The sequence below is a fragment of the Ochlerotatus camptorhynchus genome, unplaced genomic scaffold, assembly GCF_037179485.1.
Source record: "Ochlerotatus camptorhynchus isolate MF236.1 unplaced genomic scaffold, CSIRO-AGI_Acam_v1.1 ptg000137l, whole genome shotgun sequence".
NCBI classification, from domain to species: Eukaryota; Metazoa; Arthropoda; class Insecta; order Diptera; family Culicidae; genus Ochlerotatus; species Ochlerotatus camptorhynchus.
Window position 1 is genome coordinate 1,824,545 of NW_027040627.1, and position 27,339 is coordinate 1,851,883.

At 38.5% G+C, this 27,339-nt stretch overlaps 2 protein-coding genes and 1 non-coding gene across 6 annotated transcripts in view; 2 read left to right on the forward strand and 1 right to left on the reverse strand.

Annotated features, from left to right (window-relative positions):
• Window positions 1-27,339, forward strand: part of LOC135700502 (uncharacterized) — a 430,325-nt gene that overhangs the window by 100,724 nt on the left and 302,262 nt on the right. The window lies entirely within an intron of this gene.
• The window catches only part of LOC135700489 (uncharacterized), a 325,126-nt gene that overhangs the window by 97,894 nt on the left and 199,893 nt on the right, over window positions 1-27,339 (reverse strand). The gene's annotated exons all lie outside the window — the stretch shown is intronic.
• Window positions 7,371-7,442, forward strand: TRNAT-CGU (transfer RNA threonine (anticodon CGU)). Its single transcript has one exon. It is a non-coding gene; the product is annotated as a tRNA-Thr (tRNA).

Genomic DNA, 27,339 nt, shown 5'->3' on the forward strand with positions numbered 1-27,339 from the left:
AAAAACGCTTGTGATCCTGATCAATACTAGAACATCCATTCTGACCGCATTTCTCCTTCCGTTCGATGCTCAGAGTTTCGTAGTAACGTTTAATCACACGACTCACCGTTGACTGCACGATTCCGAGTTGTTTTCCGATGTCCCGATGAGAGAGTTGAGGATTTTCCAGGTGCTTGCGCAAAATCATTTCGCGACGTTGCTTTTCGGGTGACGCCATTTTTTCTACTTTCGAAAAACTGACAGCGATAAAAATACAGTGTAAACAATACACTCTTAACTACTTCTACCCAAATTTTTAAGAGAAAATACCCAAAGGGTAATTTTCTACAATGTTTCTCCGTGATGCAATTTGATGTGGGACACGACTCTCTAATGAAGATTAAAAAAAATTCAAATTTCTGGATGTCATATGAGGATCATTCATATATTTATTTATTTATTTATGATCGTACGGGTTGGGCAAAAGATGTGCGTTTGACTTTAATAACTGTCGCATTAATGGCCCTTCGCTCATTTTCAACTTCTATTCAATTTTCATACTACCGTACTCTAACGGAACTATCCACCTACCCTCTTCTAAAGATCATTCTCTAGCTAATAAATTATCACACTAAAGCTTCATGTTGGGATGTCCAACCAACTCTGAAAATCGCTAACTTCGCGTATGAAGTAACATAAAAACACGTTGAATCTATAGTTTTAGTTTTATGTTTATAAACATCAATAAGTACATAGATAGTCATCTCGCAAAAAAAAAGAACATTACTAGACAAACTAAACCGATGTAGAAAAAAACGAACTAAACCTCCGGCGAAGCAGCTGGCGAGTCAGGTAAAAGTCAAACAGTGCAGAGACCCTATTGAAGAGTCTCTGTAAACCACCGATTGCGCAGAACATGCTATCATTAGTTCGCGGTATGGGCAGGCGCAGCTTTGAATAATTCCGTAGGCCTTGGGTTGAGCAGGGCAATATATCCGCAATTAGCAATGCCCTTGCTGTATCTCTTCGGACCGACAGCGGCTCCAGATGGATCAGTTGCAAGCGACTTTCATAGCTAGGCAATCGGAAGGGATCCGTCCACGGCAGTTTACGTAGCGCATATTTCAGGAACCGTCGCTGAAGAGACTCAACTCTTTCTAATATGGAGCGAGACAAGGAGCAGTCCAACGATTTGAGGCAGTAGATATCCGTGAAGTCTTAGGCAATCCTGTAGATAAACCCTAGAATTCTGGAAGCTTTGTCGACGGCATACGAGATGTGCTGCTCGAAAGAGAGTTGTGTATCCAGAATCACACCTAGGTCCTCAATTTCGCTGACGCACTCAATTTCAGTGCCTAAAAAAACATACTTGAACATAATAGTCTCTTTCTTGTGCGAAAAAGAGGCAACAGAGCATTTGGACGGGTTAGCCTCCATATGATTCAGAATACACCAATCAGCAAAAGCATTCAGCTGACGTTGAAGGAAGCAACAATCCCCCTTATTCTGCGAGTCACGTGACTCTCTCTCACCGGTGAGGTGACAATAGTCACCTCGTGTGAGGTGACTCTCCATTTGATTTGCACGGAGAGTCACCTCACACGAGGTGACAATTGTCACCTCACCGGTGACAGAGAGTCACGTGACTCGCAGAATTAGGGGGAATCTTCAATTGAGTGAATTCGAAGGAAGAGTTTAAGGTCATCTGCCTAAGATAATCGTGGTCCCTCAACTACCAGATTCACATCGTTAAAGTCAGGCATGCTGAAACTCCTCAAACTCACTGGAGGTTTTAAAACACTCTTGTCCTGCGAGTTTAGCCAGCCCTTACCTCGAGTGAGTGGCGGCAGGAATATGGAAGAAGTAAACAAAAACTCCCCTAGAGAGAGGGAGAGTGAACTGTTCGACGCAAAAAGCTCAGCGTTCACCCAGAGTGAGAGTAAGAACGTGTGATAGAAAACATGAACATGAATGGCAGAAAACCTCACTCTCATTTTATACTCCTTCGCTCACAAGCTCTGCAGCTCAGTGGAATGATTTTGGCAGTAGACATTCCACTCCTCGGAAAAATGCTACGCTCGGCTCATTTCAAACTCGCGAGCGAAGCTCCATCAAGCCTGGTTGAAGTAAATCAGGAAAATTAGCGGTCCCAGGTTACTACCCTGGAGTATGCCGGACGTGGCAGCGAACATACGGGACTGGTGATGACCAATGACAACAGTAAGATAGCGATCGGTGGGGTACGACTGAAACCATTGCAAAAAGCAGCCGGCGATACTAATATACGGCTTACAGTGAGCGAGTAACGGTTCCATAACAACGAGTTCGAACAGCGCTAAGCGAAGTGATGCCACGGTAGTTGCCAACGTCCTGTGTGTTGCCCTTCTTGTGTACTGGAAACATGTACGCTAGCTTCCAACAGGATTGGAAAACACCGACGTCCACGGACCGTTGAAAAACGTGCAGTAGTGGAGACAACAAACTGTCCAAGTGCGTTTTGAGGAACGCCGATGGAATTCCGTCAGGACCCGGATTGTTCGACAAATTGAGTTTCGAGGAAGCCCTGAAAAACATCTCGGGATTGATGTCAATTCTGCTCATGGTTTTGTCAGAGAGTGGTACGTAACTGGCAGCCAGTCGGGCATGGGCTCAGTATCTCGTCCGTGAAGACACTAGCAAATTTTTCAGACAGATATATTGCGTAGACCACGTTACCATTAACTATGTATCATAGACGACGGCAGACCAGCTTCATGACGTTGTTCGTTGACAAACTTCCAAAACTGCTTGGGACGTGACTTAAGCTTTCTCTGCAATCCACGTTGATACTGAAGAAAGCACCGTTTTGCAACTCGTTTGATTCGTGATTGATTCTGACATAGTGACGTTGAAGGGATCGTGTGCGGTGCTTGGTGAATTTCCTAAGAGCGGCTCTCTTTCTGGATTTCAGTCGACGAAATTCGCTCGTATGCCATGGTGGATGGGTCGTATGACGATGAATCTTTTTCGAAACGTGTCTGTCAATGACATATGCCAAGACATTGGCTCAATCCACAGGAGTAGAACTTCGGATCAGAAAGTGGCTCCACTTGTCATTTGCGAACACTAGCGCACCTCGAGATGGAAATATGACCGGTGGGCAGGAACTCACGGTCTCCCAGTGTTGGTGAGGTCTTTGCCGTTAATGTTCACGAAAAGTTCACTATTTTGCCATACAGAAATTCAAAACAAAAAAATGTATGGCCGGATTTGGAATTTTTTTGACCTGCTTCATACGACCGGAAGGTGTATGCTGGTCACAAATGCCGTGCCAAACTGATTTCCTACGCAATTAATCAACCTTTCATGTGAATTTCGCTAATAAACACAAGGAGCATTTCTTATAGCAAAACTTGCCATAACAAAATGGGCATAGTTTATTTTAGTAAACAAACTAACACTTCTTCCTACTGTGTCACCTTTCTATTTCCCGCCTAGAGCGCACCTAGCGGTAGAAGGCATCTTCTGTCTGCAGTTAAGATAGGCAGCATGCTATGATAGTGTGAGTGCACATTGCAAGCCCGTGTGGAACGCTACCACAACACATCGCTTGTTGAGCAGAAAAACGAACCACCTTTTGATTCACCGATTTGTTTGCACTTCCCCTTCTGTTCTGTGCCCAATCGCGTAGCTTTACGGAGCCGTAATGCATTGTGTTTTTTTTTCCTTGTCGGGTATTTTCATCACTGCGACCATTTTTCTGATCTATTGTGATATATTCCCCATTTTTTTCTTTAGCTATATCAAGATGCCGTATCACTATTATTAGGAGTGATCGCCATCGTTTGACTGCATTGTTTGTAACGAAATTCACTTATTTCTATGCCTAGAAGAGTTGCGCCGAATACTTGCGACTTACCCGAGGTTACACGGATACATTGTCGAAGGATAGAATCAGGAAAGTATCTTGGGGGCGAGGTTTCGTTGTCTCATCAGGACGCTGTCGCCAGTACGGTACCCAATTAACAATTATGGTTTTATGAGGGTTCTGTAGACCATGATTTAGACTTGCAGAATGCTTTAAAACCACGGTAAAACTAGCAATGTTACTTGGGTAGTGTACTTCTAGATTCGTCTGGAGTTCGACTGGCTGTAATGGCCAGTGGGCGATGATGAGACTCTTCGAGACGGGGGGACAAGAGAAACTAAACTACCCTGAGATCCTGAAGCTGCGATATTATTATCAAAGGATTACTATGTCCGTAAAGTTCTTGAGTTTCTGGAGGTATAGAAGTTTATGATGTTTCGGAAGTACCTTGAAATGCTGGAATTAGAGTTGCCGGCTCCAGAAATGCGAAGGGTTGGGGTAGGGTTCAACAAAGGCCCTGGGGAAGAAAGGGGCTTGTCTTTTTATACAAAATGCGAGTCAACTTGTACTTTTCTTCATATGTAAAGAATGTAAATCAATTTCTGCGATTTTTGTTTTGTATCATTTTTCGCTAAATTCTTTTGTATGAAAAACATTAAACAACAATTTTATTGTTCAAAATGAAGCTATAAGCTATCTATGGACATTCTCTGGAAGTTTATTTACTTCCTCCGAAGCATTCTTCTAACTTATCCTGGATTTTTTTTTCTGTTTTCCCTTATAATCTAACTCCCAAGAGACGAACCAGCTACAGGCTGAAAGTCTCTATAATAAAGCAAAAAAAAAACTCCCACTGACTGGCAGTGGCATTATGGATAGAATCCCCCTGCAACCATCTAAATAATTGCAAAAAGCTTAAATCCGGGATTTAGAAGGTGACAGCTCTGTCGCAACTCCAAAAGCCCATTTCAAGAACGCAAGCATTCCGAAGCTATTTTCGTATACGCTCCAATACATTTCAATGTAGGAATCATTAACAATTTACTGGACGTGTATTTAATGAGTTGAAAAGTATGAAAATATTATATAGGACAAAATAAAATGAACTCACCAAATCTGGCCAAGTGAACCCAACAAGCTGACCTGATGTGTTAGAGGGGAATTCGCAATTGTAGACGGTTCTCTTCACGGAGTAATCCGGTTTGTGGTAGAGCTTGCACTGAATGTTTCGAATGTAGTCTTGACACACCTCTTGGCCGTCCGACACAATCCGCACACTGACGAGCTCAATTCAGGAAATTCAAGTATCCGTTCGTCACCAATATCACTTAGCTGTTAAAAAAAAAATCCGGAATAACGCAAAATCCATTTACAAGCACAGCACTAAAACAGATAGCGCTATCTCTCCCTTTCCCCATCCAAAAAATTGTAAATCTCCACTAACCTCGAGACGACCGCGAGTAATCGGTTCAATTCCTTTAACTCTAGATTTAAGACATTAATCATGTATAATGCAAATGATAACTCGGCTCTGTAAAGTTTATTCGATTGAGCCTGTACAAATAAATTAATATAAAAAAAAAAGATAGCGCTATCTTTTCTGTTTCCCCTGAAAGTGTCTTGAAACTACTCCTGAAATTTTATTCTGACTTTTCTAGGAATTTCGGTCAATATTTATTCCATCTCTCCTCGGAAGCTTGTTTCAGAAGATTCCTGCAATTGCTCCTGAAACTGCTGTATGCCAGTTTCCCCAGATTTGCTTTTAGCGTCCTCCTGTAGTTTCTATCGATTCTATCATCTGGGAGTTTTTTTGTTCAGGCTTGTCCTGAAATATTTCTCTGACTGACACCGGTTGATTCTTACGATTTCCCCTTAAGAGTTCCTGCTGATTGTCCCCGGAAATGTCTGCCTACTTCTTTGAGTTTTCTCTTAAAGTTTATTCCGCCTTGTCCCTGAAATTTCTTCCGACTTCTCCTGGACGTTTATCTTCCGACAAAGTCTGTTAACTTCTTCAGAAAGTTTTTCCCATGTTTCTCCGGAAGTTTTTTCCAACCTCTCCAGAAAGTTTTCATCTGCTTCAATAGAAAATTTCTCTTAATATATTGATAATTACACAGAGTAAATTTCCCGGGAATGGTTTCCTGGTCGGTGTGCGCTAACTCTGGTGAAAATGTATATTTAACATGACTTTTTGCAACCGAAAAACGACAGTAGAGAAATCGAATAAACGCCCGCTGTTAAAATGATGTTGCACATAGACCTACTTATCAATCTGAACTAAAACTATCATCAAAACTCGTTTGTTAACCATTAACAGACCTGTAATTTTCCACACACCGTGCGCTTCCAATCAACCCATTGTCCACTAATCTGCCACTATGGCTTGCTGTTGTATCGAAATAACTTAATTCTGGCCTGTTTTATCAGATAATTGCACATTCAAAACTGTCTCTAATGGCCATGGAATTGATGGAGAATAGCGCGCATCACATCAGGTAATAAGAGGTCCGGTGGGGCGGTGGAAGCAACGGACGTCAGTGTTTTTAGTAATTTAATTCAATTATAATTCGCACGTGTGTGCTGGGCCAATCTAAACATGCCGCTGCTGTTCTGGATGTTATTGTTACTATTGATGTTGTTATATTTTCCACCTGGCTCATTGCAAATCGCTCCCGAAAACGAGCTTCACGATTGCACGCTCGTCGTGGCGGTGGATATTTGAAGGGGCTAGGCGGCGGTGGCTAATTGAAATTCCCGCCGAGCGCTTCGGGGATCGGTTGGGGTAGACATTTCAAGCTCACTGGGAAATCGTTGATACGACCAAAACTCTGGTCCAACACAATACTTCAAAGTATCGTAGAAATCTGGTTTAGAGCACTAGGATTGATGGGATATCATGTTACACGTTGGGTAAGGGTAGTCAAATGGCACTGTTTTTGAGATAATTAGTGTGTGTGTGCTACAGAGGTCAGTTTAAATTGGAAATAGATTGTTGAGTATCAGTAATTATTTGCAATTTGTCACATCAATTGATATTAATAGTTTGAATTTCTCTTCTTTCAGGTAAATCAATCAAATCTTGATTATAACAATCGTTTAACTATAAAAGTGAGTATAATCAGATGTTATTATCTAAGTGCTAATCATAACACAGTTGAATTTTATCGAATTTGAAATGCTTCGGAACGTTCTAACCTACTGACAAAAACGAAATCAAAACAACCTCTCATTTCTCACATTCCGTTGTTCTGCCTGTCTATCCATACAGTAAGCCAACAGCACTTTGGTGTGTACTGGCTATACATCTCCCTTCTCCACGAACACAAAGCAAAGTGAGTAAAAACAAACCGCATCATATGGATAGAGTTGTTTGTGATGACTCACTTGCGCACTTTGTTTGCTTCTGGCTAATCTTCTGAAGTGTGCGTTCCTTTAATTTATTGTCTGGAATGATATATTTTTTCTTGCTGTCTGGAGCGTCAGAAGAAGGTCAAGTTCGCCGTTTCTCCAGCCGTACTGGTCGGAGCGCCCTTCTCCCGTCCTCGCCTCTTTAGCTCAGTGGTAGAGCGCTGGTCTCGTAAACCAGCGGTCGTGAGTTCAATCCTCACAGGAGGCACGGTTATGTTTTTTACTGCGCATTTACGAATTAGAAGCATATTCGGGGAGTGATCCGAGATTTGTAAACAAACACGTCATCGCCGATTTCTTACGAATAAAAGGCTCAATCTCAAAAACTAACTACACCATTATGTAGCGAAAAGATCCCTCTATGATTTGGTATGGGTTTGTTTGCGAGATTTAGATTTTATTCGAGAGAAATCGTACGCAAAACAAATGGCATAAACATCAAATGTAAGGGTGGATTTCTTTCATCCGCTGCTTTTTTTTTTTTCTTGCAACACATGTCGTGCCAGTTCTTACAGTCGACTGTAGCAAGTTTTTCCAGAATTAATATTTTCGTATGGAACCTTCACGAGATGACTTTCTAGCCGCAGTGCATTTGAGAAAACAAATTTTCGTCGAAAATTTAACTACCATTTAAATTACAAAATTATTTTAAAAACCTTCCGATGAACACGATTGACGTCTTTGCTTACAAAAGCACTTATACCCTAATCACGAAACACTCCGGATATTCTCACAAAGTTAAATTTTCTTCACGTTGTCATTTCAAGGTGTTAAAAGTAATTACCCTAGCTGAATAAGCACTTGTGAGGTTATTTACCAGTGTTAACATTAAAAAGCTTTACCAAACCATTCCATGCGGCTTGGATGAAAGCTAATGGCAGGACGAGAGACCGGAAAAAATGCAAATTTGACGGTCCCCGCGAATTGAATTGTTTCCTCCATGAATATATTATCGAATTAACCACTCTTTTTTTTTTTCTCCTCACTCTATGGCTGCAGTCAGTTTTCCCCTGCAGCAAGAACATGCAGATTTGGCTTTGTTGAAAGACCAAGAAAAGCACATAAAAAGCAAACTCTTTTGTGTCAATCCATTACCGCGAGGATGAGTGCGAAATCCTTTCTACTGCTCTCCTGGTCCGATAGAAGAATAGTTCAGCGGTTTTTTTTTTTGTCACGATGGAGTGACGTTTTTAGATCATTTTTACGCGCAAAATACGGTCGGCTACTCGAGTTTGTATTGTTATTTAATTTAATTTAATTTAATACTTTAAATACTCTGAGGCCACGACGAGGTTCAACCGATGTTCTTCAAATGGGACCTACCTATTGCTGATTTGGGTGGGATATGGCACAAAAGCTGTCGCGCCCCTGAACCATAAATTAACCGGGACTCGAATACATCCGGGAATACCTATTTTAATTAAATTCTGTTGTGTTGTTCTAGAATCTTGAATATTTCGCCAATCTCGAAATTCTGAACTTTTCCTTAGTACGGGATACCAAAAATGTATTCTGGATCTACAATAAATAGTTATGATCAACAATTATTAAGTCCAAGATCGTCCAAGAATTTCCTAAATGATTCCAGTGAAAATGCTATACAATTGCTAATCCTCAGCACGTGAAGATTTGTTCATTTTAAATTAAATGTTAACGAGTTTTAGATCACCAGGTCAATAATGGGACGTCATTATCGCAACATACATATACGTGACAAGAGGCCCAAGACAGCAAGACAAATAATTTGGATCCGGGACATGCTGCCTACTGTCAAACTCTGCCCTGTCAGTATTCTGGAAATCTCCTCTCACTGTTCCACTTTTCAGAAAATGCTGGTCCCATAATCTGCAGCAGTTTTCTTAGACCAGGGTCTTCAAATTTGCTAAAGATCAAAGTATCAGAATCTTGAAAAAAAAAATCATAATCTTGGACTTGAATTTATATGTATGAAGTCTTGTATAATTTCCAAAGTCTGAATTAACTAAATTTTGGAACTTTTTTCAGGATTCCTTAGAAAATGCCTTAATGATTTCCTTAGGATAATCTTGAAAATACCTTCAAAGATTTTTTTTTAAATTAGTTAGTTTAATACAGTTGAGGTCATTCATGACTTATCCGGAGATGACATTTGAACTTGTGATCTCTAGCGTGAGATTTAAAAATTCTCCTCAATACGTTTATGATTCTTTCCGGCATTTCGAGGAAAGTTTATCATAACAGATTGGAAATCCTGTGCAAAACACTTTAGGAATTACCTCCAGAATACTCTGGAAATTCACTCTACATTTATCTCCGTATACCTTACAATTCTCAAGAGAATTTTCTTTAGTTTCTCCCCTTTAAAATTTAGAAAGCATTCTTTCAAACTTTGCTTTGGTTTCACTTCAGAATTGCAAGGAATTCCCTTGAAATTCTTCTCAAAATGACGTTGAGAGAATCTCTTTCAATTTTCTTGGAATTATCATGAAGCTCTCCTTGGAATTGGATTTCTTTAGAGTCTCCTAGAACCCTACTCCGATTTTTTGAACCCCGCCGAAAATTTTGTTGAAACTATCTTCAAACTAGCTTGAAATTCTAAAAAGATTTCTTTAAATTATATTCAGAATCAAGTTGCTTTGGAATTATTATCAATTGGAGCTCTCTCCCAGAATTATTTAATTGTTTAACTTTTAAGAGATTTTTAGCCGTAGGTGATCAGTAAGGGTAGTGTCAGAATTGTATCCATACCATCATAAAGTTTGTCCTTAAGAGTTGCTTTAGAATTCCCTGGAATTCTACTCATAATCCCGATAATAGCATCCTCAGAACTACTTTGGAATTCATCTTTAGTTCTCCTGACAATATTCTTGAAATGCTTCTTAAAATTACTTGGAACTTCTAGTCAAATTCCTTCAGAACTGTCTTCAGAATTCCTAAAGAGAGTGAATTGTAGAGGACTTCAATTCTAATCAAAACTCATGTGGCATTCTCAACAAAGTTCTCCAGACAATAATATTCTTCAATACGTCAAAACTCTAAAATGTTATCTTCGTTTAAGATTTACGGTTTTTGTTTAATCTGAGATCATGAAAATAGCACCACCGATTCACTCATAAGGGGCTGTCCATAAACTACGTAGACAGTTTAGGGGGGGGGGGGGGTTGACAATTATCCACGGCGCATACAATTTTTTTTTGTATGGACAATTGTCTACGCAGGGGGAGAGGGGGGGGGTCAATAATCCCAAAAAACTGTCTACGTAGTTTATGAACAGGCCCTAATCAGTACTATTCAAAAACATTACAATGGACAGTTCTGACAACGATAATGCGATTATCTCTTTTGTTACACATCATGATCAATTCCAATAGAGCATTTCTAGCTCAAATCGTTAAAAAAAATGTCAATTTTGTCTCGACCCCTTCTGATTTGAATGAAACATTGCTCACGTGTTCGCTGCTACTAATGGTTGCATTTTTCATTTAAATATCATTTTTTCCTCCAGTGTAACTTTTGAAAAGGGCGTATAAAAAAATGGATTATTTTTTATTCAAAAAATCATAACTTGAAAACTATTGATCTGATCAAAACGGCATATGAGAAGAAGTTTTAGGTAGTTAAATTATTTTTGCGGAAAAAATACACTGAAAGAAAAAACTTCGTAAATTAGTATTTAAAAACGTAAAACGATGATTATCTCAAAACACCCCCCCTTCGATCTCTATAATTTTTTTTTTCAAGAAAATTGATGGAATACCCTTGAATTTCGTGAAAAGTGTATGCTGGTAACTTCCTTAAAAAGAAATCTATAATTTTTTAAATTTTTGTTGATTTTTACAAGTTGATGAAAATGCATATTTTTTTGAAAAATAACAATTTATTTGGATTCTACGCATAATTTTCGATAACTTTGCATATAAAAACTTTTTTCCTAAGTCCAGCCGTTCTCAAGTTAATGCAAATTAAAAAAAATATAATTATAACAATTTTCAACATTATTGGCCATTTTCAAATGTTTGTCGAGATGTCCAGCAACGAGATTTTATTTCATGATTGTATATTAAAAAACAAACAATTCATTCTCAGATATGGTAGCTGTCAGACTTACCCGTTTCTATCTAGAGGCAGCGGAAGAGAAGCACGTTGATATGGTCAAATGAAAGATTTGTTGAGATAAAAAACAGTATATATTTATTATTTTATTTTACAACTCATATTATTTGAATACATTGAATAATTTGGGTGTATCGTTTGAATTAGAGAATATTTTTACTGAAATTTGGTTGTTTGAAACTGGAATATAGCAATGATATTTTCGAGTTCCAGGAATTGGTTTCACTTTCTTAAAAATTGGATCAAATTCCGTGTCAGCCTTTTTGTATTCTTCCGTAGAAACATAACAAAATGACATTTTTGTTTGAAGATCTTCTTTACGACTATTTGCCCAGTCGTACAGTTGTTAAGGGTTCGTTATAGGGTGCTCGTGTTGCTTAGCTAAACTTGCTCTGGTTGCCATTCTCTTAAGGGTACCGCCAATCGCATAACAATGACCTTTGCCGTGTGAAGTTGCAAAAAAATGCCATTCAATTTCTACATTATGCTTATCTTTAAATCCACAAATGCTAGCCAAATTTTTTATGTTTTTGTATTGTGATGCTGCTCCATCTGACATAAAAATACACTTTTGGACTGTTATTTGCAACTTTAAAAATTCTAATAATTTTGAGATAAACAACTGAACTGCTACTGTGTCATGCTTTGAAATTGATTTAGGTGGAGGTTTACAACACTTGAAATTGTTATCCATCGTAAAAAACTACTTGCTTTTTAACTTGAAACGCTAAGAGAGATGAACTGAATGGAACAGGTGAAGATCGTCCCAATATATATATATATGTAGCAGAATAATTACAATGTTGACATTATACCTATCTTCATTAGGTACAATTGATTATAGCAAACTTTTTTAAGTGTCAGTGTAAGAAGCCTCCACGGGGTGCCTTTTTATGTAGTTGTGATATCGCGGGATGAGCTCTTAAGGCACAATATGGTATACGTCAGAGAAGTACCTAGAGAATTTATCTCAATTACAGGTTTAATAACATATTTGTTTACCTGTTTATGTTTTGAGCCTCTGTTATGACATACACAATTCTATCCAGGTATACAACTAATAGAGGACAGAAAAAAGGCACATGAGTGGGTTTGTTGATTATTTGGGTATATTTGAGAGTATTTACTTATAAACTTGTTTCTTTTCCGTTGCGTCTAAATAGAAACGGGTAAGTCTGACAGCTACCATATTTGAGAATGAATTGTCTGTTTTTTAATATATATTCATGGAAAAACATCTCGTTGCTGGACATCACGACTAACATTTGAAAATGGCCCAAAATGTAGAAAATTATTATAATTATTTTTTTTTAATTGCACTAACTTGAGAACGGCTGGATTTAGAAAAAAAGTTTCTATGTGCAATGTTTTTGAAAATTATGCGTAGAATCCAAATAAATTACTATTTTACTAAAAAATATGCAATTTCACCAACTTGTAAAAACCAACAAAAATTTCAAAAATTATAAATTTTTTTTTAAGAAAGTTACCAGTATACAATCTTCACCAAATATTAGGGCATTTTTTCAGTTTTCTTGAAAAAAAAAATTATAAAGATCGAAGGGGGGGTGTTTTGAGATAATCATCGTTTTACGTTTTTTAGATACTAATTTACTAAGTTTTTCTTTCAGTGTATTTTTTTCCGCAAAGATAATTTAACTACCTAAAACTTCTTCTCAAATGCCATTTTGATCAGATCAATAGTTTTCAAGTTATGATTTTTTGAAAAAAAAATAATCCATTTTTTTATACGCCCTTTTAAAAAGTTACTCTGGAGGAAAAAATCATATTTAAATGAAAAATGCAACCATTAGTAGCAGCGAACACGTGAGAAATGTTTCATTCAAATCGGAAACACTCATGACCAACCGGTTTGCGTTTTGGGCTGGAAATGCTCAATAGTGATAATCTCATCATCATCATCATCAACTGATATCAGGCGAGAATAATTTTCAGAATTGGTTGGAAATGCTATCTAACGTGTGATAATTTATTAGCAAGAAAAAGGTCTGAAGAGGTAGGGGCAGTATGAAAATTGAATAGAAGTTGAAATTGAGCCAAGGGCCATTAATGCGACCAGTACTAGTCAAACGCACACTTCACGATTTTCAGAGTTGGTTGGAAATGCTATCTAACATGAAGCTTTAGTGTGATAGCTAGAGAAAGGTCTGAAGAGGGAAGGTTGATAGTTACGCTAGAGTACGGCAGTATGAAAATTGAATAGAAGTTGAAAATGAGCAAAAATGACCATTGTAATGACCATTTTCGCTCATTTTCTCAACTTCTATTCAATTTTCATACTGCCGTACTCTAGCGTAACTATCAACCTTCCCTCTTCAGACCTTTCTCTAGCTATCGCACTAAAGCTTCATGTTAGATAGCATTTCCAACCAACTCTGAAAATCGTGAATGAAGTTACTTAAAAACAAGATTTCGGCCATTTTGAAAGTAGCTCTCTTCGGCAGTTCATATAACCAAATTCAGCCAGTAAACGGTGCTGGTGTACACGTAAAATTTCAAAATGCTCTATATCGATCCAGACCATCTGGAAAGCTGCTGTTGTTCAGCTAACCAAGGCCTTATGCATGGTAGACAGGCCAGTTGAAAATATACTAACTATGCGGCGCTAGTGTGCATCTGATCTTCCAAAGTATGCTTTTTATCTCTAGATTCTGAGCACGTGGAAAGTTTCTTCGGAAAATGTGTTTAAGTAACCAGAGCTTTTCGAATGGTGAACTGATTAGTTCAGGATTCTGCCGCTACGCGAAGCTAGTGTACATGTGAAGTTCTAGTTTTAGCTATATCTCAAGTGCCTGATCATCTGGGAAGTTGTTGTTTCAGCATAGTTCTTCAGGTAACGAAGGTCTGCTACATGGTAGACAAATTAGTTGAAAATTAACTCACTACGTGGCGCTAGTGTAACTTAAACATTTTTAACCGGCGACAGAATTGCAATCTATCACAATCCCTATCATTAAAAAGCTGATAGACATAACGCTTGCTACATTCTTATCAGTGTACTTGTCGACGTTCTCTTCATGAGCACCCATTGTTGATGAAAGAAGTGGTGAGTGTCACCTTCGGCGGTGCTCCATCACCGATCTGATTATTCCCGACATTCACAACAATCAACAGCAGTGGCCGATTCACTTGCTTATGCGAGTGTGTTGGAGCATGAGTCTAACAGCTTCCGTCTAATTTTGTCAGCTTTGTTTGTAACTCATTCAGTCGCGCATGCCAAGTTGCACTTGGAATGCGTAGGCCTTGTTTTCATTTTATTTGTCGTTTCGTTTTTTCTCGTCATCGTACTGTGGCAGTCTTCACTCTTTCCGTTGTGCTCTTCATCATCAACAGCGATGGTTACGTTTTTCCTGTGAGAAGAGACTGTTCCTGATGACAGTCACTTAACATGGCTCTACCTGTCGCTGCGTGTCAAACAAGTTCTGGCAGCGATATTTATTTGATGCGTTGACGACTCTCGCGTGAGCGTCATGATATTTTACATCAGTGCTAACCCATCACCCAGATGTGCGCCATCGACTGGCAGCAAGCTCTGGTAAACAGTATTATGCGTAAAGCTCGATCATGACTCTTAGATTATTTGTTTACGCTCGTAAACTTGTGAATGATTAGAGTGAAGCAAAATTAAAATATCTTTTGTTATTTTTATATATTTGAAGAAAAAAAAAGTGACTTACATTATCACTACATCCCACTATTAATAACATAATTTGATATAAGTTTGAACTTTTTTAATATTGATGAACCGCAATATTTTTATCCGTTTCGTCACACGGGGAGAGTAAAAATTGGTTCGATTTGACAGCTCGAGATAGGTTAGATTTTTGGGTCCGTCTTCACATCACCCAGGTGCTAACCTGATCAACTTTGCCAAAGACAACAATTTCCTAGATAGCCAGGATCTCGAGTTAAAGTAATTTCCCTATTAGTCAGAAACGTAAACTTCGAAATTTGAGTTATTGAATTATTTACAAATCTACTCATCATTTGAAAGGTTTTGGTTATTCTTCCCACTGTGAACTTTCATATACACACTAGCGCCGCATAGTGGCACTATTATGAACTTATCTACTCACCATCCCAGGGTTGATAGCGAGTCACTTTTTAGTAACGTTTTCACATTTCTCTAGCTAGTCACTAAAATGTCTCCTTTTTAAAGCCAAATAACTAAAGTAACTTTTTCGTTTAATCAGTCACAATTTTCAATATTTTCAGCGTGAATTTATTTTAAGATTGATCATTCTTCTTGCTGTGTGTAGGATCTGATAGTCCAATGAATCGTCTTTCTTTATCTACAAGGTGTCCACTAACTTGGCTAAATAAAATTCCCTGAGATTTTGTGTTAAAAATAACTTGTTTTTGTAAAACAACAACAATAACAATTAACTAAAACGTTTTTAAAAGATGACAATCAGTTTTAAATGAACATTTCTAGACCAACAATTGAACAACAACCAAACGTAAACAATGGCTTTTAAGGCAAATTTCTTCAGCATCAAAACACACCCACGCAAACTACCAATGTCATTCGATAAAGGAAGTTTGCTCTATCAGATGCTGGTGTTAGATTGCGTGGATATGTTTTGATTCTCGAGAAATTTGGGTTTAAAGCCATTGTTTACGTTTGATTGTTCCGTCTATTTAAATTTTTGGTCTAGATATTTACAATCAAATACATTAAATATTTAAGTTGAATATTTACTTTTTTTTTGCTTTATTATAGAGACTTTTAATATTTACTTAATGTTAGTAAGTCTATGATCTCGAAGTATGCAGTGTCTTGAAGTTTCGTATTCCATGTACAAGTAAATTATTTATTTCATGTTTGTGATTAACTATAACAAAGGATAGAGATCTTCAGTGAAGTCTCATTAACTTCACAACAATTTTAGGAACTGTACAGAAGTTCTGAGGAATGAAAAGAATTGCTGATAATTTCAGTGAAGCTTCATAAACAAACTGCAGGAACATAAGGGACATTAACATCCTAAAAATATGAAGAACTTACTGGAAGCTTTAAGAATCACAAAGCGGTTCTATTAGCTTCCGAAAAAATGCAATAAGATCCCAGAATATTAGAGAACTTCACCGATGTCAAGAGAATTTCACAAATATAGCGAAGTTGAGGAAAATTGTGTTTAGTTTAGAACAATTCAGGATAGTTCCATGATGCGCTGAAATGAAAAATCGAGTAGCCTTCCGAATTGTTCCGAGAATTTCAGGGAAGTACAAAGAGCTTAAGAGAATTTATGAAAACATCAGAAATATTTCAGGAACTTTACAGAAGTTCAGAGAATAAAAGGGACGCCTAAAGATGTATACGAGAGTTCCATTTATTTCAGAGTAGTACCGAGACCTTCAATAGAATTGAGAGCTTCAGGTATGCTCCGAGAACAGTTCTGGAAACTTCAGCATAGCTCCGAGAGAATTTTTGGAACGCTATAAAAATTATAGACGCACATCTCTACAGAATAAACCTCGTTGACAGCAATATGTGTAGGTGTAGAACCGGTTATGATGACAGCGGTTACGCAGTTTGGTATTGCCCGGGTAATGACGCCTCTAGAGCACGGCCGTTGGATACCCTAGTGGCCCGAGATAGACAACCCTTCCGTGAAGTAAGAGATGTATTGGGAACCCGTGATCTTCCCTTCATGCAGACGATCTACGATGATCTTTGTTTGTCTGATGTTAGAGTTTGATGTGACCATCCCCTCCTTTCCAAACAATTTCCAGCCATTGTGTCCCAGTCTTATTATCCTTCTGTTTCTGTGCTACTTGCCACAGAGAGTAGTATCTGAAGTTTCCTACCTAGCTCCTTCCAATCGAAATTGTTCCCCATTAACCTCGAGCCCGCCACGAGTAATTGGTACCCAATACTAACCTAGAACTACTGCTGTTTAAAATGTAAATTCCGCAAAGTGTCACACACGACTGAGCCTAGCAAATAAACGGACTAGTTTAAAAAAAATCATCTGGAATATGTGAAAGTTTTTTAAGGGTGTTATATCATGGAAATTTCAAAAACTTCAAAAAATTGCGAAAATTTAGTTAAATTAATTAGAGAACATCAACGAAGTTCAATCAACAAAAAAAACATGCGGGAACTTTAAGGAAGTACCGATATCATCTAGAAATTCCTGAGAACTTCTAACAAATTTATATATTTTTAGATAGTTTCATGATATTCAGCGAAGCTCCGAGTACTTCGAGGCCGATCATATAACTTCAGAACAATCCCATTAACTTACTGAAATTTGTAGTGACTTACAAGGAGTTCCGTGGAATTATGGGATGATCCGAAAACTCCAGAAGCGTCAGGGAAGTAAGAAAATTTTCCGGAACATTTAACAAATTTAGCGAACAGGCGCATTAAGGAAATTCAGAAATCTTTTGGGCAGCTTTAATAACATCAGCGGAATCTAGACTTATTGTAGAAGTGATGAATTAGTGTCGAAAATTTAAGGGCGGTTCCATGAACTTCAGAAAAATCTGGAGAACTTCAGTGAAAATCATAGAACTATGTTAATTATTTCGTTTTAATTAAAAAAAAATGCGGAAACATAAAGAAGTTCCAGAAATTTCTGAATAATTTCGAAAAGTTTGCAGAGATCTTCAGAAACATTTCGAGAACTCTATGGACCATAAGGGAAGATCCGAGAACTTAAGGAACTTTCATGAAATTTAGAAAAATGCGGGAGCATTTCAAAGGAATTTTGTAAGCTCCAAAAATAGGAAGAGTTCAGTTCCATTAGTTTTAGAAAACAAGCGGGAAATTTTAAGAAGTTTCCTGATTTTTAAAGAACTTCAGAGATGTTTAGAAAATTATTAAGATCTTCGCATAAGTTCAGAAGTTCACGAAGCTTAATCATTTTTAGGACTGTTTAATTAAATTCAGGGAAGTACAACAAGTTTCATGAGGACTGCAAAAACTGGAGAGAAGTTCAGGAAAGAACAGAGAACCTCAGAGCAGTTCCGTTAACATTAGAAAAATTGCATAAATTTTAGAGAAGTTTCGATAAGTTGAACAAATTGTTAAAACTACAGAGGAGATCAATTTTTTTTTCCTTTGATTTGTTTTCCGTCGATCTTGTTTTCCGTGCTGACCTCCAATGCTACCGACGCCAGGAAGGCAGCTCCTACACCTGGACCCTACCTACTATCGACCCAGTAATGTACCATTGTACCATCAGGCTAGTTTCTCAAACTACAAAGAACTTCAAGGCAGTTGCATTAACTTCAGATTTGTCATGAAAATTCACTTGGTGTTCTCCTCAGCTTTGTATTCTCCCGAAACTTTTATGAAATTATTCAAGAGACTCACTTGGAACCCTTCTCTGAATTATCTTTAAAATATCACCAGAATATACTTAGAACACTTCTCGCAATTCTACTGAAATATTCCTCAAAATTTAGTTTGAACTATATTGCAAAGATCTCCTGGAGTTATTATCAGATTTAATTGTAATCCTCCTTTTAGTATCCCCATAACCACCTAAGTATTCTTAAAAAAAGTTCTAAGGACTTTTACTCCGAATTCGATTTCTCCCACAAATCTCATGAAATTATCCTCAAGTGGCCTTGGTATTTTTCTCTGAAATTTACAGGAGTTCTGCTCATCCGTTTCTATGAGTTTTCATTAAAATTTAATTTAAATTCAATTCAGGGCTTTCCTAAAATTCTACTCAAAACTATCACATAAAATAGTCCATTCCAGTAGTCCTCAGTTACTACCTTGAAAGAAGACTGCACTTTGTGTTTTCTCAACGTTTTTTTTTTTTTAGATCTCCTCTGAAATGAGTCTTTAGAAATTATAGTAAAATTCCATGAGCCCTTAAAATTGTGCAAGGGAATTGACTCCAGATTGTTGAAACATTCTTAAAGTATTATAACTTTTAAATCCAGAATTTCAAAAACTTGTTCAAATTTAAAATTTGTGGGAAATTTGCATATTCCAGAACCAAGAAAAAAAAAACCTTTCAAGTCTTTGAATTTTTATTATTTATTTGTTACTGAGGATTTAACCACTCTTGATCTTTAGAGTTCAATGTGTGAATGAAAATAACGAGGAAAAATGAACGTTTGTATTTTAAATTGATTCTTTTCTTTAAAATATCCTTAGTAAGAAATTAAATTCCCTGATACTTCCAGGTATTTTCAGGGAAAATAAAATTCCCTGTGGATTCCCCGGTTTTCCAGCTTTTGTTCAAATAGTAGACACCCGCCTAATACAGTGGTTTTGGTCATAAATCTTCTATTGAATTTTAGATAAGTGTTTATGAGATACTAATCGAATAAGTCTGAATAAAACATCAAACATTTATTTGGTTGCGTCATCATAACGACTATTTTTCTTCTTCTAAGTCACTTTTTAGCGACGCTTTTTACAACTCAAGAACAACATGTGAAAAGAGCATACATGCATTTGTAAACAAACCTTCTAATGCCCTTTTCTCGCCACCTATATGACATCAACGCAAACCATCAACATCATCGGGTAGGGAAAATTTTCCCCTTCCCGATGATGTTATTGGTTTGCGTGGGCGACCCTCGGTTGGCGAGAAAAAGGGCCTACAAAAGTTTGTTTACAAAAAGCTTGTATGCTCTTTTCACATGTGGCTCTTGAACTGTAAGTCGCTTCATCAACATGGTCACTAATATCACTATTTTTCACAGCATTGATCGCTACTCGAAATTTCACAGATTTCCAGGATCTAAAGATATAGCTTTGAAAATTCACATGCACACTAGCGCTGCTTGGTGGCAGAATTATGAACTAATATTTTCACCAACCGTAAGTTTTTGGCTATCCGAACAGCTTTTCTGAAAAGAGCAACATCCCAGCTGGTCAGGATCTCGGATCTCAGGATTGTATTTACATACACACTAGTGCTGCATGATGACAGAATTTTGACTAATCGGACCACCGGTTTTGATTATCTGAACAACTTTGGCCTAGACAGCAACTTCCTATTTAGATTGGAATTTAGAAACATATTTCACAGTGATTGATACAGTGGATAACCTCAGTTCCGCAGCTCCATTTACTTGTGTTTTTATGATGTTTTAAAGATGTGGTTGAGTAACTCGCGGTCGTGCGGACATACCTGCAAATAGAAAAGAGACAGAAATATAGACTTAAATAAAGAATTCTTTGGTTTTAGTAGATACCTAATAAAAGTTCTAGCTAGCAAAAATTGACGAAAATACAAAAATTGTGTGAACTAATTCTGAACAGGCATAACACTACGAATCGAGGACGATCTTAACAGAATACCCAAATTGTGTGTCCACTTATGATCGTGAATTTCTATTGATGTTGGCTTCTGATGACATCGGCGATGGAGCTCGGCATGCGGGATCCAATTGTGCGGCCACCATGCACAAATTATTTCAACTACAATCCGTCGTTAGTGCCAATCCGTCAGACACTAGCAGTGCGTGGGATTGACACTGATGAAACCTGTACATGTACGACGAAATATGCGCATCTGCCATGGTTACAAATGTAACTAAGTGTAATCAAATAAACGTGCGTGTAATCGTAATTTTTGGTTTTATATTTTGCTTTCGAGTTATTTAAAACATCGATGTCAGATCAACCCTATTTCATCCCAATAAATGCAACCTTTTCTTTCCCCCCAAAATCATCTGACCAAAGCTGTGGAATGCTTTTAAAAGTTAATTAACATAAAACTTTATGGTTAGCAGCACACTCGCGCGGGTGCACTTCTTTCGTTGGAACAAGTTCGCAGCTCTAGTGGAGTAAGACATTCTTCCTAGTCGTCGTGGTTGATTTCCTTCCATATAATCCTCGTACTCGCTATTAATCGGTGTTCAGCGTAGAACGGTGGACGACGCGGTCATTTTAATTTTCATAAGTTTTCCGTCGCCGTTTTTGTTTCTTTAGGACTAACAGCTTTTCCTCTTTTTTGTTGCGGGACAAGTTTTTCATGGTGCTAAGCAGATTCAACGAACTTGCTCAAGCGTCAAGTGAAAACTGTTACACAATATGTAATTAATTATCGCGTCGTTGAACTTTTTAGACGCTTGGAAAGAATAGGGTGCAGTTTTTTTTTGTCTCTTTGTTGAACCGTCAGGTTGATAGCAATGAAACAGAATGTAACTTTTTGATAATACCCATCTTGTATAGTAATCAAATTTTAACGATTTACCACCGTCTTTTGCAATAAAACTTCAACCTACATCAATTAACCTTGCTAAAATACCTACCGCAAGTTTGATGTGAACACTTGCTCTGTAAGTTCGACGGTAACCAAAACACTAACCAAATTGCAATTAATCGCCTTTTCATTGCACAAGCCACACATTTTATAACCCACCTAACAACCGGAATGCATTCGGTACGTAGTTACAATAAACACCTGTCTTCGGCCGTCGAATATACAAACCGTAAAAACGTTCCTAAGCCAGCTCATCAGAATGTACCTGGCTCCGTAGAATTGGGTCTGACACTGGAAAATGACGAATTTATGATTCCAACTCGCGACCTTGGCTGATGGTCGGTCGGTCGGTCGGTGGTATCTGTTAGCACCCGCGCGATTGTGCGAAAATAAGGTGGCAGCCAAAAATGCAGCACCAAATGGTAGAAAATTAATTCCACACACCTGCGCCCCCGACACCCGTGAGCGTGCCGGTGTCAATGTGGATATAAAAACGTTTAAGAGTGCGATTATAAGCCACTTTAGGAGGAGGTGGATGGTTTAATAAACGGCCACCGCTGACGGGAATTTTCTCAAGATAATGTAACATCGACGGTGCGGTCAATTGTTTGGCGCGGGTCGCACATTCAAAAGTACATTCCTTCAATGTTAGTAGAATAGTTGGTGCTGTTTGTTGAGCGTTGTACGATTTCAAAATGTTTCATCAATCATTGATGTTTGAAGAGAAAAAGGAATTATTTTCTTGACGGAAAATATCGAAACAAGCAAATTTATCAAAAATTTCACAGAAATAGCAGAAAAAGCAAATTTGATCATCCTCAATTCTTATTTATTACATTACTTGCATCGAAAATAAACTCTTTTTCTTTGACTATAACGTTCCAACTGGCACTTTGGGCGTACCCTCAGCACTGTGTTATTTTAGCACATTCACAGTTGTTAATTGACAGCTTGCAGAGTCTGTACCATTTTTGCATTCTTCATTCATTCTTTGCACTTTTCCCAAAAAATCCTGAGTTAGTTATCGGAGGTAAACATATTAGCACAACGAGGAGACGCAGTCGTTGCAGTTTTAGTGGTTTTCAGAAAGACATTGTCGAATAACCTAATCAAAGCTTCATACAGTGCAAATTCATTTCTTCTACACTCAACTTAGCTGAAAATGAAGACCACCTTAACAGATAGACCAACTACCTGCATGAATTTGAATTTTGACATAAAAGCATTCTCTTGTTCAAGGCAACCTTTGTTATTCTTCATTCGTGGCTGGATGTTCATTAGCGCCTCTGTTTTGACAATATTAATATTCGGCTTCATCTTGGTGGGGATGATTTTGAGGATCAAATTGCAAAATGATTATTTTCATTTAACACAAATATAGCGCTGAATCTTTTTACACACAGATCGATGGCAAATTATTGCCTCATGCTGAATTGATGATAATATCTGCGTTTTAGGCTCTGGGGTCGACAATATTCAAAATAATCATTTTGCTCGAAATGAATTTGATTATTTTCCTTTTGAGGATCGCTTCTGATTTTGACAATTTTGGGTTGGATAATCAATCAAGGTGAATATAAACAAACGCGTATTCGTTGATGTATAATGAACTCATTTGTTCATTTTGCTCGTACGTATCAGCAAGGATTTTCAAAACAAACGCAATTCATCTACACTGAGTTGAAGCACTACTCCTTGCTTGTGATGGTAAATGATAAAAACAGACACTGGTGCAAATATATATATTTTTCATCAAATACAGCAGATCTGAAATGTATGTATAGAGCAATGAGACCTTACAGGCTAATTCTCCCAATGAGAGCGTCATTCATAAGGCCTTATGCGATAAGTCGACAGATTTTGTGGATAAACTTAGGATGTCAATGTAAATGTAATTTTCAATTATTGATCTCACGTGATTTTTATAAATATAATATACGTAAATATTCATACAATGCGCTCTAACAGGATTTAGGTTGTAGCTAATGGACTAACGCATCGGAACAAACCTATTATTGATTTGTGCACGGTGAAATCATTGATAGGGGAAATGTATGTAATGTCGGCCTAAGTGTCCCTAATTTGGGCCCATACATAAATTCAGCAATCGACTAAATTTTCAATAGCAACCAAAAATATCCATTAGTACCGTCCCAATGACGCGTTCATCTAGATACAATTGTTAAATAGCAGATTTTTAGCGATGGGCCCAATATTAGATCCATAGACCAACATTAGAGCCATTTTCCCTATTATTGATCTTTTCTGATCGATAGAACGGAAATGGGCGATTACGACAAAGTAGCGCTCTACCGTGTGAGGTTTTTTTTTTTTTTTAATTTCCTTAAGAAAAATTATGGAAGGGCAGCTTGGCGCAGCTACCCTTGAAGATGGCTCCGTTCCGCCATAGGTAGTGATGCTGCAGCGGCACTAGGTAATGCGATCCCGGACCGAAGAAATCACTGGTTTGACGGCGAATGTAAACTGTTAGTAGAGGAGAAGAATGCCGCACGAGATTGAATGTGGAGCGATACAGACAAAACTAGGTTTTTCGAAGGAAGAAGCGTCAGCAGGAATACCTAGATCGCGAGGCGATGGAAAATCTGTACCGCTTAAACGACACACGGAAATTCTACGGGAAGCTAAATAGTTCGCGCAAAAGCTACGTCGCAAGCCGATATGTGCAAGGATTTGGACGGCAACCTTCTCACGAATGAGTGTGAGGTAATTGAGAGGTGGAAGCAGTACAATGACGAGCACCTCAACGGTGATGCAGCAGGAAACGAAGGTGGCACGGCAACAGACCGCGCAGAAGACGACAGGCTACTGGCACCTGATCTTCAAGAAGTTGAGGAGGAGATCGGTTGGCTGAAGAACAACAAAGCAACTGGTGTAGATCAACTACCAAGTGAGTTATTAAAATACGGTGGTGGTGCACTGGCTAGAGCGCTGAACTGGGTAATTGCCAGGATTTGGGAGGAGGAGATATTACCGGAGAAGTGCATGGAAGGTGTCGTATGCCCAATCTACAAAAAGGGCAACAAGTTGAATTGCTGCAACTACCGCGCGATCACACTGCTGAGCGCCGCCTACAAGGTTCTCTCCCAATATTATGCTGCCGCCTGTTATTATTTGCATGAGTGTTCGTGGTGCAATACCAGGCGGGATTCATGGGTGCCAGCGCTTACAAAATTTTCGCGGTTCGGCAGATTCTGCAGAAATGCCGCGAATACAACATTTGTTCATCGATTTCAAATCCGCATACGACACAATCTATCAAGATCAGCTATGGCAGATTATGAACGAGGACGGATTTTCGGTTAAACTGACGCGATTCGTCAAGGCGACGATGGATCGAGTGATGTGCGTTGTTCGAGGATCGAGGGCACTCTCGAGTCTCTTTGAATCTCCAAGGGGGTTACTTCAAGGTGATGGACTTCCGTATCTGGTATACAACATCGCGTTAGAAGGTGCTGGAATAGACACAAGTGCACGATCTTCAGGAAGTCCATCCAGCTTCTTTGCTTCGCCGATGACATCGACATCATGGCACGGAGCTTTGAGTCGGTGGCGGAAACGTACATCAGACTGAAGGCTGAAGCTAGGTGGATTGGACTTGCCATCAACGCTTCGAAGACGAAATACATGAGAGGAAAAGGTTCTACGGAAGACAATGTTAGCGTCTCAACCTGAGTTCAGATTGACGGTGACGAAATCGATATTTGGGCTCTCTGGTGACCGCCGAAAATAATTAAATAATTAAATAATAAAAGGCCCTTTATGGCAGGCAATCGTGCATACTTCGGACTCCGGAGGACGCTCCGGTCGAATGAAATTCGCCGCCGCACGAAGTTGACTATCTACAAGACGCTGATTAGACCGGTGGTCCTCTACGGCCACGAGACCTGGACTATGCTCGTGGTGTTTTCGAACGGAAGGTGTTGCGTACCCATCTACGGCGGAGTGCAGATGGATGACGTAACGTGGAGGAGACAAATGAACCACGAATTGCACCAGCTGCTGGGAGAACCATACATCGTCCACATTGCAACATTTTGGCGACTACGGTGGGCTAGGCTCATCGTAAGAATGCCGGACAACGACCCAGTGAAAATGGTTTTCGATAGCGACCCAACAGGAACAAGAAGAAGTGGCGCAGGCTACGAGGCTGGTGACGTATGGCCATGGATCTGGTACAGTGGAGTCGACTTCCTCGCACAGCAGAGGGCAACAATGCCTTAGCCTGATGGGTAAGGTAAGGTAAGGGTTATGACCCGGATTTCAATAAGCTTTTCGTAATCAAATCGATGTGTTTTTATAGTCAAAATGTGTGTCAGAGTCTGAATTTGGATTGGAATCGATGTCAAATGAAATCAGGTTTGGTCACTTATCAATATACATCAATATAATAAAATCAACAACTTACTGAGGACAATTGATGGTTTCTTACATCATGTGAGCTAATCCGGATGTTCCAGATACTGGATCCGGTGGTCACTAGACTGGCCCACAAAAATAAAAGTTCTATTCCCCACGGGCCGACCTCTAGAGTTGTTCCTTTAGGTGAGAAAATCAGTCTTTGACAGTTTCAGCTCATTTGGTTTGGCTGGCGTTTTTAGTTTGAATTTTGTATGGGTAATTTGGATAGAATACATGAAAAAATGATACAAGTTTCCTTATTCCAGACTTGATTCAGATGTTCAAAACATGTAGTTCAAAGAATAAGTAACAACTTTCCTGAATCCTGCATCATAAATCCAGATGAGATATTAGCTTTTGAATGTATATGAGCATTTTGTATATGAAAATTTCAACCAAATCCTCTATATAAACATTAAAGAAAAAACCGCCAGTCCGTTTAACGTCGAAAACAGCTGAAACATTCAGAGAGGTGATATCTCACCTAATTACACGAGTCTGGAAGTTGGCCTGTGGAAAATATGAACTTTATTTTTTTAGTGGTAATCTAGTTGATACGTTAAGTAAGCTGCCTGTATTTTTTGCAATATACGAACAAAATGCACCTACAAATTCATGAATAAATATCTCCATAATACTAACTTGAATCGTGATGCTGTCTTGAGCAAAGTTGTTTCTTGTAGTTTAGGCTACATGTGCTGAAATTCGGAGCTTAATCGAGTTTGCCGAAACAGTTCTATGCACGAAAGAGTGATGGAATGTTATTGTGGTGAGAGTGATTTTCTCACCTAATGGCACAAATTTGGGGCTTGACCCGTTGAAAACGATGGTAAAGAAAATTATCCCATATAAATGTGGGTCAGTCTAGTGTCCACAATCAACTATCTCACAAAACTGGTCGTGCGACACATCAAAACACATCAAATCGATGCTTATGAAATCAATCTTGGAATATTTTCACAACATTCCGATTACAAGGGGCCCGAATGTTCCGGATAACGGTTCCAGAAAACACAATCGACTTTCTCCTAACAATGGTCATACGGAACATCAAAACACATCGAATTGATGCGCATGAAGCTATAATTTGAACGCTTTGTCATTATACTTGTTAATCGTGGCCAGCCAGTGACCTAACCCGGATGTTCCGGATACCGGTTCCAATGGCCAAATCAACTTTCTTCATATGAAACGATTCTTTGAGTATTTTTCTGCCAGTAATCTGGTTACTAGCGTCCAGTGACCTAACACGGATAACCCGGATACCCTCAAATAGGCGTGGTTTCTATATATATTGTAACTATTTCTTGTATAAATTTGTGATATGATGAATTACAAGTAAAGCTGTACTGCGGCCAAACATGCCTACTTCCAGTACCGATTCCTAGT